Raw genomic sequence first — 13,868 nt, forward strand, 5'->3', positions numbered from 1 at the left:
CCTGATTCTGTTTTGGTTGCTGTTTTCTAAGTCTTCAGAAGGGAGAAAATGAGTAAAGATGTAAAGAAATGAGGTGAAGAAATGGAGAAAGCCTTGAGCAAGTTGGAAGCAAGCTACATATTCATGGCTGTCCCATACCCATTTCGAGCAAAGCAGTTCAGAGGAACATGCCAAGTAGAGAGCACACAAGCATGTGACAGAGACCCAAGTGGAACGAGCTGATATTAGTTAGGAAGGGTACCCGGTGGCTCACAGGTTTGGAGAAAATGCTGAGCAGCCAGGCCTTGGGAAGGACAGGCAATAGGGCAGTCTTGGTGTTGGCCTTCAGGACTGAAAACTAGAGGCTCAAAAGCTGTCAGGATTCTCTTGGCTTCTTGTCTCTGCTTCGCTCTCTGTGTTGGCTCCATTATTATACTGAAGACAGGATTCCCTCTGTGGTGGAGGACATGGCTGCACTAGCTCTGAGCTCACATACTCACAGTTCTTTGAACAGAGAGGAAGGGATCCTTCCTTGCCAGCTCTAGTCCAACAAGACTCGGGGAAGTGCTCTGATGGATTTGTCTTGAGTTACGTGCCTAATACCAGATTAATCCCCATGGCCAAGAGTATGGGACCCTATCCATGACCAGTTTTGGAGCAAGCCAAGTTCACTTCTCAGCCAGTTACTATGGCCAGGGATATTGAATCATGTAAAAAGAATGGCAGCTACAGTTTGGGCCACATGCCTAGAGCTGGAGGGGAGGAGGAGTGTTTCTCCAAAAGAAGTGAGGAGAGAAGCAGCACAGACAGGGCCACTGGGGTATCTTTGTGAACCAGCTAGTCACCCCAATTTGTGTTTTTCCATTTAGTAACCTGATGATAATGAAACAAAGTTATAAGGTAAGAAGGCCCACACAGAAACGAAGGTATTAAGGAAGTAACGTACATTTTTTCAGTATCGTCACTTGCCTTCCCTTCCATTGGTGGTCCCGCCCCACCAGGACATGCTATGCTCCAGTTATACTGAAATTATTTCAATTCCTTAAAACCACTGTGTTCTTTCTGTTGTTCCTTCAGCTTTACTTCATCTTTTGGGATTCATTTTGGGTGACACTTTCTTTGGGAAAACTTGGCTGTCTACCCCCATCTTCAAATCTGGGTTAGGTGCTTCTTGTATGTGATCTCGTTACACCCTGCACGACTTCCTGTATTTTGTAATTGGTCTGTTACTTGTCTGTCTCTCCCACTAGACTGTAAGCTCCACGTGGGTGAGGCGTTGTCTTTCTCAATTACTACTCTACCTCTATTGCCTAGTGATGTTATCAGATGTTCTGTTGATGCTCAGTGAACATTTGCTGCATGAAATAAGGAAAGAATGACTCCAGTTTCCAGGCTCAAGTGGCAGGACCGAGTACCCTGAAAGGATTCCAGAACAGTCCAGAAGCAACTAAGAAAGAGAATGGCCTTTTTGAAGAAGATGTCTCTTCTGAAATAAAGAAGAGAAAGGAAGGAAAAAAGAAAGTCTTTAGGTGAATAAAGTTTATTATAGCATTTCAGTAAAGGCAAAGATACTTAGGAGTTTCTAATTCTTTTAGCTTTTGCTTTCGCTAAGTAATGATTTCTTATAATTAAAAGTAAGGGTTAAACTAAATATTTTTATTTTCTTGCTAAATGAACAAGTTAATAATACATTTTCCCAATAAAACAATTATATCACTATTAGAAAGTGAACCTGCAAGTGAATTGTGTTACAACCCTTATTTTAGTTTTCTACATCTGAAGAAAGCTCATGTGTTGGGTCTAAGTTAGCTTAAGCACCAGTTTTTATGTGGTGGCAGTTGACTGATGTGTCCAAGATGACAATATATTGAAGTGCAGGCCACAGACCATCTACATCAGGGGTGGGGAGAAGCTGATTGCCATGCTGATACGAATGCCATGGGGACACTGCCTGTGAGACTCTGGGGATGGTCCAGCAATCTGTGTACAGCAAGTCCTTCAGGTGAGTGCTGCAGATTTGGCTGTCTTGGTGGTCTTGGTCATGCCCTCATAGGGTTTTCTCAGTCCTGCATGAGTAAGATATGGCACTGGGGTGCCAGGTAGAAGTGAGGTTACCTATGTCAAGGGTTGTGTCTAAATGTGCAAAAGAATTTGAAAAGAAAATGTTCTGCACCCCCACTAAAATGGCCAGGGGAACCCCCCTGATTGTTTGGCTGACATTAAGCATTCTTTAGAAAGCTAGATGGCATGTGTAGACACAGGCATTGTTTCCAGAAAAGCTCCATGACTAGGCCCATTCCAGGCTGAGGAGCTACTGTCGAAGAGAAGCATAAGGTCATCATTCTAGAAGGTACCTTTTGTCAAGAAGCCTCTTAGTTCCTTCTTGATTTTTGAATTTCCGTTTGTGTGTTAGATTTCTAACAGAAACATTTCAGCTTTAATTTCAAGTCTAGTATAATCATAGCTGGCATTTTTTTGAATTTTTGAATTTTATTTTATTTTTTTATATAGCAGGTTCTTATTAGTTATCCATTTTATACATATTAGTGTATACATGTCAATCCCAGTCTCCCAGTTCATCCCAGCACCACCACCCCCTGCCCCACCCCTTTCCCCCCTTGGTGTCCATATGTTTGTTCTCTACATCTGTGTCTCTATTTCTGCCCAGCAAACCAGTTCATCTGTACCATTTTTCTAGGTTCCACATATATGCGTTAATATACGATATTTGTTTTTCTCTTTCTGACTCACTTCACTCTGTATGACAGTCTCTAGATTCATCCATGTCTCTGCAAATGACCCAATTTCGTTCCTTTTTATGGCTGAGTAATATTCCATTGTATATATATACCACATCTTCTTTATCCATTCGTCTGTTGATGGGCATTTAGGTTGCTTCCATGCCCTGGCTATTGTAAATAGTGCTGCAATGAACATTGGGGTGCATGTGTCTTTTTGAATTATGGTTTTCTCAGGGTATAGGCCCAGTAGTGGGATTGCTGGGTCATATGGTAGTTCTATTTTTAGTTTTTTAAGGAACCGCCATACTGTTTTCCATAGTGGCTGTATCAATTTACATTCTCACCAACAGTGCAAGAGGGTTCCCTTTTCTCCACACCCTTTCCAGCATTTGTTGTTTGTAGATTTTCTGATGATGCCCATTCTCACTGGTGTGAGGTGATACCTCATGGTAGTTTTGATTTGCATTTCTCTAATGATTAGTGATGTTGAGCAGCTTTTCATGTGCTTCTTGGCCATCTGTATGTCTTCTTTGGAGAAATGTCTATTTAGGTCTTCTGCCCATTTTTGGGTTGGGTTGTTTGTTTTTTTAATATTGAGCTGCATGAGCTGTTTATATATATTGGAGATTAATCCTTTGTCCGTTGATTCATTTGCAAATATTTTCTCCCATTCTGAGGGTTGTCTTTTCATCTTGTTTGTAGTTTCCTTTGCTTTGCAAAAGCTTTTAAGTTTCAGTAGGTCCCATTTGTTTCATAGCTGGCATTTTAAATTTAGTTAGGGAAAGAGCATGGAGTACTTTGTGAAGCTCTCTAATGATACTCTTTGAAACATTCTGGGGATCTCCCACGATCTCTCAGGATTAAGGACAAGCAGTAGGTAGAAATGATAGCACATTCTAATAAATAGTGATTAAACAAATAGCCCTGTACTGTGCATCTCTGTGAAGCACTGTTTCTCAAATGATGTTACATAAGGTGTTCTACAAAATGGAAACAGTGGTTCTGCTAACAAAAAGCGTTCTGTTGTTAGAGAAGTTTGCAATGCTGCATACTAGAAGGTCCGTTTAGAGATTTATGATTCATGTTAAGGCTCTGATAAGTCCTACCATAAAGTCATCTGTTTAACTTCATGTAATCTGTTTTTTTCCTAAATTTAATTAGCCTCTTTCAGTTAACCAGCTTCTTCAAATGGAAGCAAAATATGCCAGAAGATCAACTAACCCAGATAGGTTCGTTGAGCTCAGTGTTTCACTTCAGACATACAGATCAGGATGCAGTGGCTAACCTGGGCAGCTCTCCCTCTTACAAGGTTTATGAGCCCGGATGCTATGACTACAGAATCTTCCTTAACCATTGGGGCCAGCTTGAAGGATATCACATTGTACTCAGACACGGCCTTGATTTCCAAAGCATCCTTGTAGTAAATAATACCTAACTTCGGTAGAACTTAAAAAAATTCATTGTTACATATAATCCTATCAACATTTATTTGAGGAAGGTATTATCATTCCATTTTAGAGGGCTAAAGAGCTTAAGTATCTGCCCAAGCATGGTAGATATAAGGGATGGGATTTCCCTCCATAATGTGGGTGAGCCTCATCCAATCAGTTGAAAGCTTTAAGAGCAAAAACTGAGGTTTCCCGGGGAGGAGGAAATTCTGCCTCAAGACTATAATATAGAAATTCTACCTGAGGATATTCTGCCCTATAAGTTTTGGACTTGCCAGCCTCCACAGTCATGTGAGACAATTCCTTTAAATAAATCTCTTAATATACATATACATGTATATCCTGTCTGTTCTGTTTCTTTGGAGAACCCTTATTGATACAGTATCTAAAGTCAAGCTGCTGTCATGCAGTCAGTTTGTATCAGCAGGCTTTCTGTCTGAGGCCTATAGGCTTTAACTACTCTAGGGAACAGTCTGGTGATGAGAGAAATTTTCCTTATGACATGAGTTTTGTTTGGAAAGGCCTACATTCCCCTTAAAGGGGATTTTCCCAGGGACCCCTACCAAACACTACTTCACTTACACATTCTTATTTGGGAAAGAGAAAACAATGGTTTGTCAGATAGAGTTTTCCTACCTCAATTCAGGAGAAAATGTCCCAGAATTCCCAGAGGGTTATCTAATATTTCTCTGGGGACTGACAGGGCAACTTGCTCTACCTGCATTATATATATACTGCTTTTTACTGTATTTCAAAGTGCTGTCACAGACGTCATCTTGAACTTTTGACGTAGGTGTGGCAGAGGCTGCTATTTGTGTTCTAATACCAGTTCCCCCTTTCTTCCCTAGTAAAACCCCTCAATATTTTGCTGAGTTAATTGCTACCCAGTTAAAAGACTACTAGTCCTCCTTCGAGCCAGGTGAGGCCTAGCTTGTTTTAGCAGTGCATGGAGCACTGTGGTTAGGCACACAGATTCTGGCATCAGGCTATGTAGGTTTCAGATCTCCGCCTCATCTCTTACTAACTGCTAATTTACTTCTCTGTGCCTCAGTTTCTGCATCTGTAAAATGATATGATAACAGTACTTACTATATTGAGTTTCTATGATGAATAAACGAGTTTGTATTGGTAATACCTTTAGAACAGTGCCTAGCACAATAGTAAACACTCTATTATTTGTATTGTTATTTTGGCCAACAAGATGTAGGTGGAAGTGTTGTGTGAGATATCTAGGAAGTGGTGCTCCTTCCTGCTTCCTCACAGCTGGAATGTTGTTGGAGCTTGAACAGCGATCTTGGAACAGGAGGCAACAAGCTAAGGATCATGGAATAGCAAGACAGAGTCTGGGGCCCTGATGGATGTGGAGGTACTGTAACAGTCCTGGACTGCCTTTCTCCAGACTTCTCTTCATGAGAGAGAAGCTTCTACTTGTTTAAGATACTGTTGTTATTTTTTGTTGTTATAAGCAGCCAAACTTAATACTGATTCTGTAAGTGTGACAGGAGGTACTACCCTCTTTTTACTGTTGAGAGATTATATACAGTAAAGTTCCCCAGTAAGAGTCAGAATATTGGATTGAGCAGAAGGCAGTGGTTAACTAACCCTTATGTAGTCCAGCTTGTGACCTGGTATGAGGGAAATTTGCCAGGCCTGCTTTTGGGGAGAGGTGTCCCTTTTTATCCCAGTCCTGTCCTCACCTTCTTCCTCTAACCCAAGCAGAGCTGCTGGGTCATTAGCTGCCTTTTCCTTCTGTGTGGAAGTCATAAGAAGACTGGGACCACATTGATAATTGTATTGAAGAGGAAGTTAGCGCCCTTTGTTTTCCAAGGCAGAGTTATTTTCTAGACTCATTGACCATTTCTATTTCCATCTTTCTTCCTGGAATCTTTCTTTCCCATTTCCCACTACACATTGACTCTAATTGACCCTGTCAGGTCCAACCTCCAAATCCATGTTCTTCAGACAACCCTCTCTGATTATTCTAGCTTTTTTAAAACAGCTTATTCTGTGGTTCTAGCAGGGAGATCCAGCTTTTGCTGCTCCCTGATGGAAGGAAACATGAGCCTTCATTACCTGGGAAGGTTTGAAACCAACATCTGTGAAGCAATGAAGAAAGAAGGGGTCTCTCCTATGCAGCCAAATTAGCTGAATGAATCATGGTGATGAGTGGAGTGATGTGGCACAGACCACCTCCCATCTTAGCTGCCCTTCTTATGTATGGTATCCAGATGTCAACTCAAGATTTGGGTTGATGGAGAAGTATTATATTGCCATGTTAACTGAGAACAATTTGGCTTTCCACTTCTTATTGCCTAGGGCCTCCTTTCGCATATCCAAAATATCTTTTATGTTTCGTAGTCCATCTTTTCTGGAGTCCCTTACTTTAGTAGCTCAAAAGAACTGGCAGAGGCTATGAAATGTATTTTTCTTCTCTGTTCCCACCAACCTCTGTGAGAGGAAGGGAACATATCGTTACTGGTATGAAATATGCCTCCTTCTTTAGAAAGCAGAAACAGAAAAGTTAATTTTGCGTTTAAAAAGGTAACATAAAATCAGTGTTATACTAAGAACGCTTGCTATTTCTTGTTTGCTATGGAAAACACTACGTGAAATCCTTTATGTATATTATTTTGTTTCATCATCTTAGCACCATGAGTAGATATTATTACTGTACCTACTTTGCTGATAAGGAAAGAAGCTCAGGAAGGTTAAGTAGCTTGCCCAAAGTCACACAGCTGGTATTTGAACTCAGGTCAGTCTGACTCCAAATTCCATGATTTCAACCACATGCTGTACTGCCTCTATTGTCAGTATTCCTTACTTAATCTGTATGATTTAATTAATCATTTGGCAGTGTGATATAGTGGAAACAATGGCTCTGGCATCAGACCTGAATTTGAATCTGAACTTGTCCTCTTGCTAGTGGTTTGACCTTGGGCACACCTACATCATTTAAATAAATGGGTGAATGAATGAATGAATGAATAAACAACATATCTTGCAGCAGAGTGGTGAGGATTAGATGTGAACATGCCCAGCACATAGCAGATACTAGATGAAAGTTTTCTCCATCTGTTCTTCCTTCTCTCAGGTGGCTAGCTTGTGTTTTTCCAATGAGACTCCAAATACCTTCAGGACAGAGGCCACGTCTTTTGTGCCTTGTATAGACTCAGTATCATATACAGTGCTAGGCACACTATAGGAAGTCAGTTAATAATTTTTTGTATTAACACTTTTTGTATTTATGTAATACTTTAAAAAATGAATTATATAAAATATTGTATTAGTTTCAGGTATACAACATAGTGATTCGATATTTTTACACATTATGAAATAATCACCACAATAAGACCAGTTACCATCTGTCACCATACAAAGTTGTTACAGTATTACTGACTACATTCCCTATGTCTACATTACATCCCTGTGACTTATTTATTTCATAGCTGGAAGTTTGTACCTCTTAATCCCCTTCACCTATTTTGTTCTCTCTTCCTCTCTGGCAACCACCAGTTTGTTCTCTATATTCGAGTCTGCTTCTATTTTGTTTTGTTAGCTCATTTGTTTTGATTTTTAGTTTCTATGTATAAATGAAATCATATGGTATTTGTTTTTCCTCTGTCTCATTTATTTCACTTAGTATAATACCCTCCAGGTCCATCCATATTGCCGCAGATGGCAAGATTTCATTATTTTTTATGGCTGAGTAATATTCCATTGTATATATATGCCACATCTTCTTTATCCATTTATTTATCAATGGGCACTTAGGTTGCTTCCATATCTTGGCTATTGTAAACAGTGCTGCAATGAACATAAGGGTGCATATATATTTTTGAATTAGTGTTTCTGTTTTCTTCAGGTAAATACCCAGAAGGTAAATTGCTGAATTGTATGGTAGTTCTGCTTTTAGTTTTTAAAGAATCTCCATATTGTTTACCATAGTGGCTGCATCAATTTACATCCCCACCAATAGTGCATGAGGGTTCCCTTTTCTCCACATCCTCACCAACACTTGTTGTTTCTTGCCTTTTTGTTAATAGCCATCCTGACAGGTGTGAGGTGGCATCTCATTGTGGTTCTGATTTGTATTTCCCTGCTGATTAGCAATGTTGAATACCTTTTCATGTGCCTGTTGGCCATCTGTATGTCTTTTTTGGAAAAATGTCTATTCAGATTCTCTGCGCATTTAAAAAATTGGGTTGTTTGTTTTTTGATATGGAGTTGTATGGGTTCTTTATATATTTTGGATATCAACCACTTATCGGATATATCATTTGCAAATATATTCTGCCATTCAGTAGGTTGCCTTTCCGTTTTGTTGATGGTTTCCTTTGCTGTGTAAACACTTTTTAGTTTTGCTTTTGCTGCCCTTGCCTGAGGAGAGAGATTCAAAAAAAAATATTGATAAGACTGATGTCAAAAAAAATAGTGTATTGCCTATATTTTCTTCCAGGAGTTTTATGGTTTCAAGTCTTACATTTAAGTGTTTCATATATTTTGAGTTCATTTTTGTGTATGGTTTAAGAAAGTGGTCCAGTTTCATTCTTTTGCATGTAGCTGTCTAGTTTTCCCAGCACCATTTATTGAAGGGACTGTTTTTTCCCTATCATATATTCTTGCCTCTTTTGTCATAGATTAATTGACCATATGAGCATGGGTTTATTTCTGGGCTCTCTATTCTGTTCCATTGATTTATGTGTCTGTTTTTGTGTCAGTACCATACTGTTTTGATTACTATAGATTTGTAGTATAGTTTCAAGTTTGGGAGCATGATACCTCCAGTTTTGTTCTTCTTTCTGAAATGTTACTTTGGCAATACAGGGTCTTTTTGTGGTTCCATACAAATTTTAGGATCATTTGTTCTAGTTCTGTGAAAAATACCATTGGTATTTTGATAGGGATTGCACTGAATCTGTAGATTGCTTTGGATAGTATGGACATTTTAATGATACTGATTCTTCCAATCTATGAGCACAATATATCTTTCCATTTATTTGTGTCATCTTCAGCTTCTTCCATCAGTGTCTTTTAGTTTTCAGTGTATAGCTCTTTCACCTCCTTGGTTAAATTTATTCCTAGTTATTTTATTCTTTTTGATACAATTGTAAATGGGATTGTTTCCTTCATTTCTCTTTCTGATAGTTTGTTATTAGTGTATAGAAATGCAACCAATTTCTGTATGTTAACCTTGTATTCTGCCACTTTACTGAATTCATTTATTAGTTCTAATATATATATATATATATTTTTTTTTTGGTGGGGTCTTTGGGGTTTTCTATATATAGTATCATGTCATCTGCAAAAAGTGACATTTTATGTCTTTCTTTCGAATTTGGATGACTTATGTTTGTTTTTCTTGACTAACTAACTGCTGTGATTAGGACTTCCAATACTAAGTTGAATAAAAGTGGTGAGAGTGGGCATCCTTGTCTTGTAATACTTTTTTTAAAAATTAATTTCTATTGGAGTATAGTTGCTTTACAATGTTGTCTTGGTTATCTATTTTAAATATAGCAGTGTGTACATGTAAATCGCAAACTCCCAGTCTATTCTTTTCCCTCATCCTTACCCCAGTAACCATGAATTCATTCTCTAAGTCTGTGAGTCTGTTTCTGTGTTGTAAATAAGTTCATTTGTATCAATTTTTTTAAGATTCTGCATATCATACATTTTTTTTCTGATTTCAATCTTTTTTTTAACATCTTCATTTGAGTATAATCACTTTACAATGAACCATCTACAATTCATTCTCTAAGTCTGTGAGTCTGTTTCTGTTTTGTAAATAAGTTCATTTGTATCAATTTTTTTTGATTCTGCGTATCATATTTTTTTTTCTGATTTTAATCATTTTTTTTTAACATCTTGATTTGAGTATAATCGCTTTACAGTGTTGTTTACAATGTCAAGATTGTTTCTGCTGGGGGCTTCCCTGGTGGCACAGTGGTTGAGAATCTGCCTGCCAATGCAGGGGACATGGGTTCGAGCCCTGGTCTGGGAAGATTCCACATGCCGCGGAGCAACTGGGCCCGTGAGCCACAACTACTGAGCCTGCGCGTCTGGAGCCTGTGCTCTGCAACAAGAGAGGCCACAACAGTGAGAGGCCCACGCACCACAATGAAGAGTGGCCCCCGCTCGTCACAAGTAGAGAAAGCCCTCACACAGAAATGAAGACCCAACACAGACATAAAAAGAAAAAAAGATTGTTTCTGCTGTATAACAAAGTGAATCAGCTATATATATACATATATCCCCATATCCCCTCCCTTTTGCACCTCCCTCCCGCCCTCCCTATCCCACCCTTCTAGGTGAACACAAAGCACCAAGCTGATCTCCCTGTGCTATGTAGCTGCTTCCCACTAGCTATCTATTTTACGTTTGGTAGTGAATATATGTAAGCGCTACTCTCTCATTTCGTCCCAGCTTACCCTCTACCACCCCACCCCGTGTCCTCAAGTCCATTCTCTACGTCTGCATCTTTATTCCTGTCCTGCCACTAGGTTCATCAGAACAATTTTTTTTAAGATTCCATATATATGTGTTAGCATACGGTATTTATTCTTCTCTTTCTGACTTACTTCACTCTGTATGACAGACTCTAGGTCCATCCACCTCACTACAAATAACTCAATTTCGTTCCTTTTTATGGCTGAGTAATATTCCATTGTATATATGTGCCACATCTTCTTTATCCATTCATCTGTCGATGGACACTTAGGTTGCTTCCATGTCCTGGCTATTGTAAATAGTGCTGCAGTGAACATTGTGGTACATGTCTCTTTTTTGAATTACGGTTTTCTCAGGGCATATGCCCAGTAGTGGGATTGCTGGGTCATATGGTAGTTCTAATTTTAGTTGTTTAAGGAACTTCCATACTGTTCTCCATAGTGGCTGTATCAATTTACATTCCCACCAACAGTGCAAGAGGGTTCCCTTTTCTCCACACCCTCTCCAGCATTTATTGTTTGTAGATTTTTTGATGATGGCCATTCTGACTGGTGTGAGGTGATACCTCATTGTGGTTTTGATTTGAATTTCGCTGACGATTAGTGATGTTGAGCATTCTTTCATGTGTTTGTTGGCAATCTGTATATATTCTTTGGAGAAATGTCTATTTAGGTCTTCTGCCCAATTTTGGATTGAGTTGTTTGTTTTTTTTGTTTTTTTGATATTGAGCTGCATGAGCTGCTTGTATATTTTGGAGATTTATCCTTTATCAGTTACTTTGTTTGCAAATATTTTCTCCCATTCTGAGGGTTGTCTTTTTTTTTTTAACATCTTTATTGGAATATAATTGCTTTACAATGGTGTGTTAGTTTCTGCCTTATAACAAAGTGAATCAGTTATACATATACATATGTCCCTATATCTCTTCCCTCTTGCATCTCCCTCCCTCCACCCTCCCTATCCCACCCCTCTAGGTGGTCACAAAGCACCGAGCTGATCTCCCTGTGCTATGCGGCTGCTTCCCACTAGCTATCTATTTTTGTGTATGGTGTTCGGGAGTGTTCTAATTTCATTCTTTTACATGTACCTGTCCAGTTTTCCCAGCACCACTTATTGAAGAGGCTGTCTTTTCTCCACTGTATATTCTTGCCTCCTTTATCAAAGATAAGGTGACCATATGTGTGTGGGTTTATCTCTGGGCTTTCTATCCTGTTCCATTGATCTATATTTCTGTTTTTGTGCCAGTACCATACTGTCTTGATTACTGTAGCTTTGTAGTGTAGTCTGAAGTCAGGGAGCCTGATTCCTCCAGCTCCGTTTTTCTTTCTCAAGATTGCTTTGGCTATTTGGGGTCTTTTGTATTTCCATACAAATTGTGAAATTTTTTGTTCTAGTTCTGTGAAAAATGCCATTGGTAGTTTGATAGGGATTGCACTGAATCTGTAGATTGCTTTAGGTAGTAGAGTCATTTTCACAATGTTGATTCTTCTAATCCAAGAACATGGTATATCTCTCCATCTGTTTGTATCATCTTTAATTTCTTTCATCAGTGTCTTATAGTTTTCTGCATACAGGTCTTTTGTCTCCCTAGGTAGGTTTATTCCTAGGTATTTTATTCTTTTTATTGCAGTGGTAAATGGGAGTGTTTCCTTAATTTCTCTGTCAGATTTTTCATCGTTAGTGTATAGGAATGCAAGAGATTTCTGTGCATTAATTTTGTATCCTGCTACTTTACCAAATTCATTGATTAGCTCTAGTAGTTTTCTGGTAGCATCTTTAGGATTCTCTATGTATAGTATCATGTCATCTGCAAACAGTGACAGTTTTACTTCTTCTTTTCCAATTTGGATTCCTTTTATTTCTTTGTCTTCTCTGATTGCCGTGTCTAAAACTTCCAAAACTATGTTGAATAATAGTGGTGAGAATGGGCAACCTTGTCTTGTTCCTTATCTTAAAGGAAATGGTTTCAGTTTTTCACCATTGAGGACAATGTTGGCTGTGGGTTTGTCATATATGGCCTTTATTATGTTGAGGTAGGTTCCCTCTATGCCCACTTTCTGGAGAGTTTTTATCATAAATTGGTGTTGAATTTTGTCAGAAGTGTTTTCTGCATCTGTTGAGATGATCATATGGTTTTTATTCTTCAGTTTGTTATTATGGTGTATCACATTGATTGATTTGCATGTACTGAAGAATCCTTGCATTCCTGGGATAAACCCCACTTAATCATGGTGTATGATCCTTTCAATGTGCTGTTGGATTCTGTTTGCTAGTATTTTGCTGAGGATTTTTGCATCTATGTTCATCAGTGATATTTGGCCTGTAGTTTTCTTTCTTTGTGACATCTTTGTCTGCTTTTCGTATCAGGGTATGGTGGCCTCGTAGAAAGAATTTGGGAGTGTTCCTCCCTCTGCTATATTTTGGAAGAGTTTGAGAAGGATAGGTGTTAGCTCTTCTCTAAATGTTTGATAGAATTCACCTGTGAAGCCATCTGGTCCTGGGCTTTTGTTTGTTGGAAGATTTTAATCACAATTTCAATTTCAGTGCTTGTAATTGTTCTGTTTATATTTTCTATCTCTTCCTGGTTCAGTCTCGGAAGGTTGTGCTTTTCTAAGAATTTGTCCATTTCTTCCAGGTTGTCCATTTTATTGGCATAGAGTTGCTTGTAGTAGTCTCTCATGATCCTTTGTATTTCTGCAGTGTCAGTTGTTACTTCTCCTTTTTCGTTTCTAATTCTATTGATTTCAGTCTTCTCCCTTTTTTTTCTTGATGAGTCTGGCTAATGGTTTATCAATTTTGTTTATCTTCTCAAAGAACCAGCTTTTAGTTTTATTGGTCTTTGCTATTGTTTCCTTCATTTCTTTTTCATTTATTTCTGATCTTATCTTTATGATTTCTTTCCTTCTGCTAACTTTGGGGTTTTTTGTTGTTGTTGTTGTTCTTTTTTCTCTAATTGCTTTAGGTGTAAGGTTAGGTTGTTTATTTGAGATGTTTCTTGTTTCTTGAGGTAGGATTGTATTGCCAGAATTTTCCCTCTTAGAACTGCTTTTGTTGCATCCCATAGGTTTTGGGTCGTCGTGTTTTCATTGTCATTTGTTTCTAGGTATTTTTTGATTTCCTCTTTGATTTCTTCAGTGATCTCTTGGTTATTTAGTAGTGCATTGTTTAGCCTCCTTGTGTTTGTATTTTTTAGTTTTATTTCCTGTAGTTGATATCTAGTCTTATAGCATTGTCGTTGGAAAAGATACTTGAT

The sequence above is a fragment of the Balaenoptera ricei genome, chromosome X, assembly GCF_028023285.1.
Source record: "Balaenoptera ricei isolate mBalRic1 chromosome X, mBalRic1.hap2, whole genome shotgun sequence".
NCBI classification, from domain to species: Eukaryota; Metazoa; Chordata; class Mammalia; order Artiodactyla; family Balaenopteridae; genus Balaenoptera; species Balaenoptera ricei.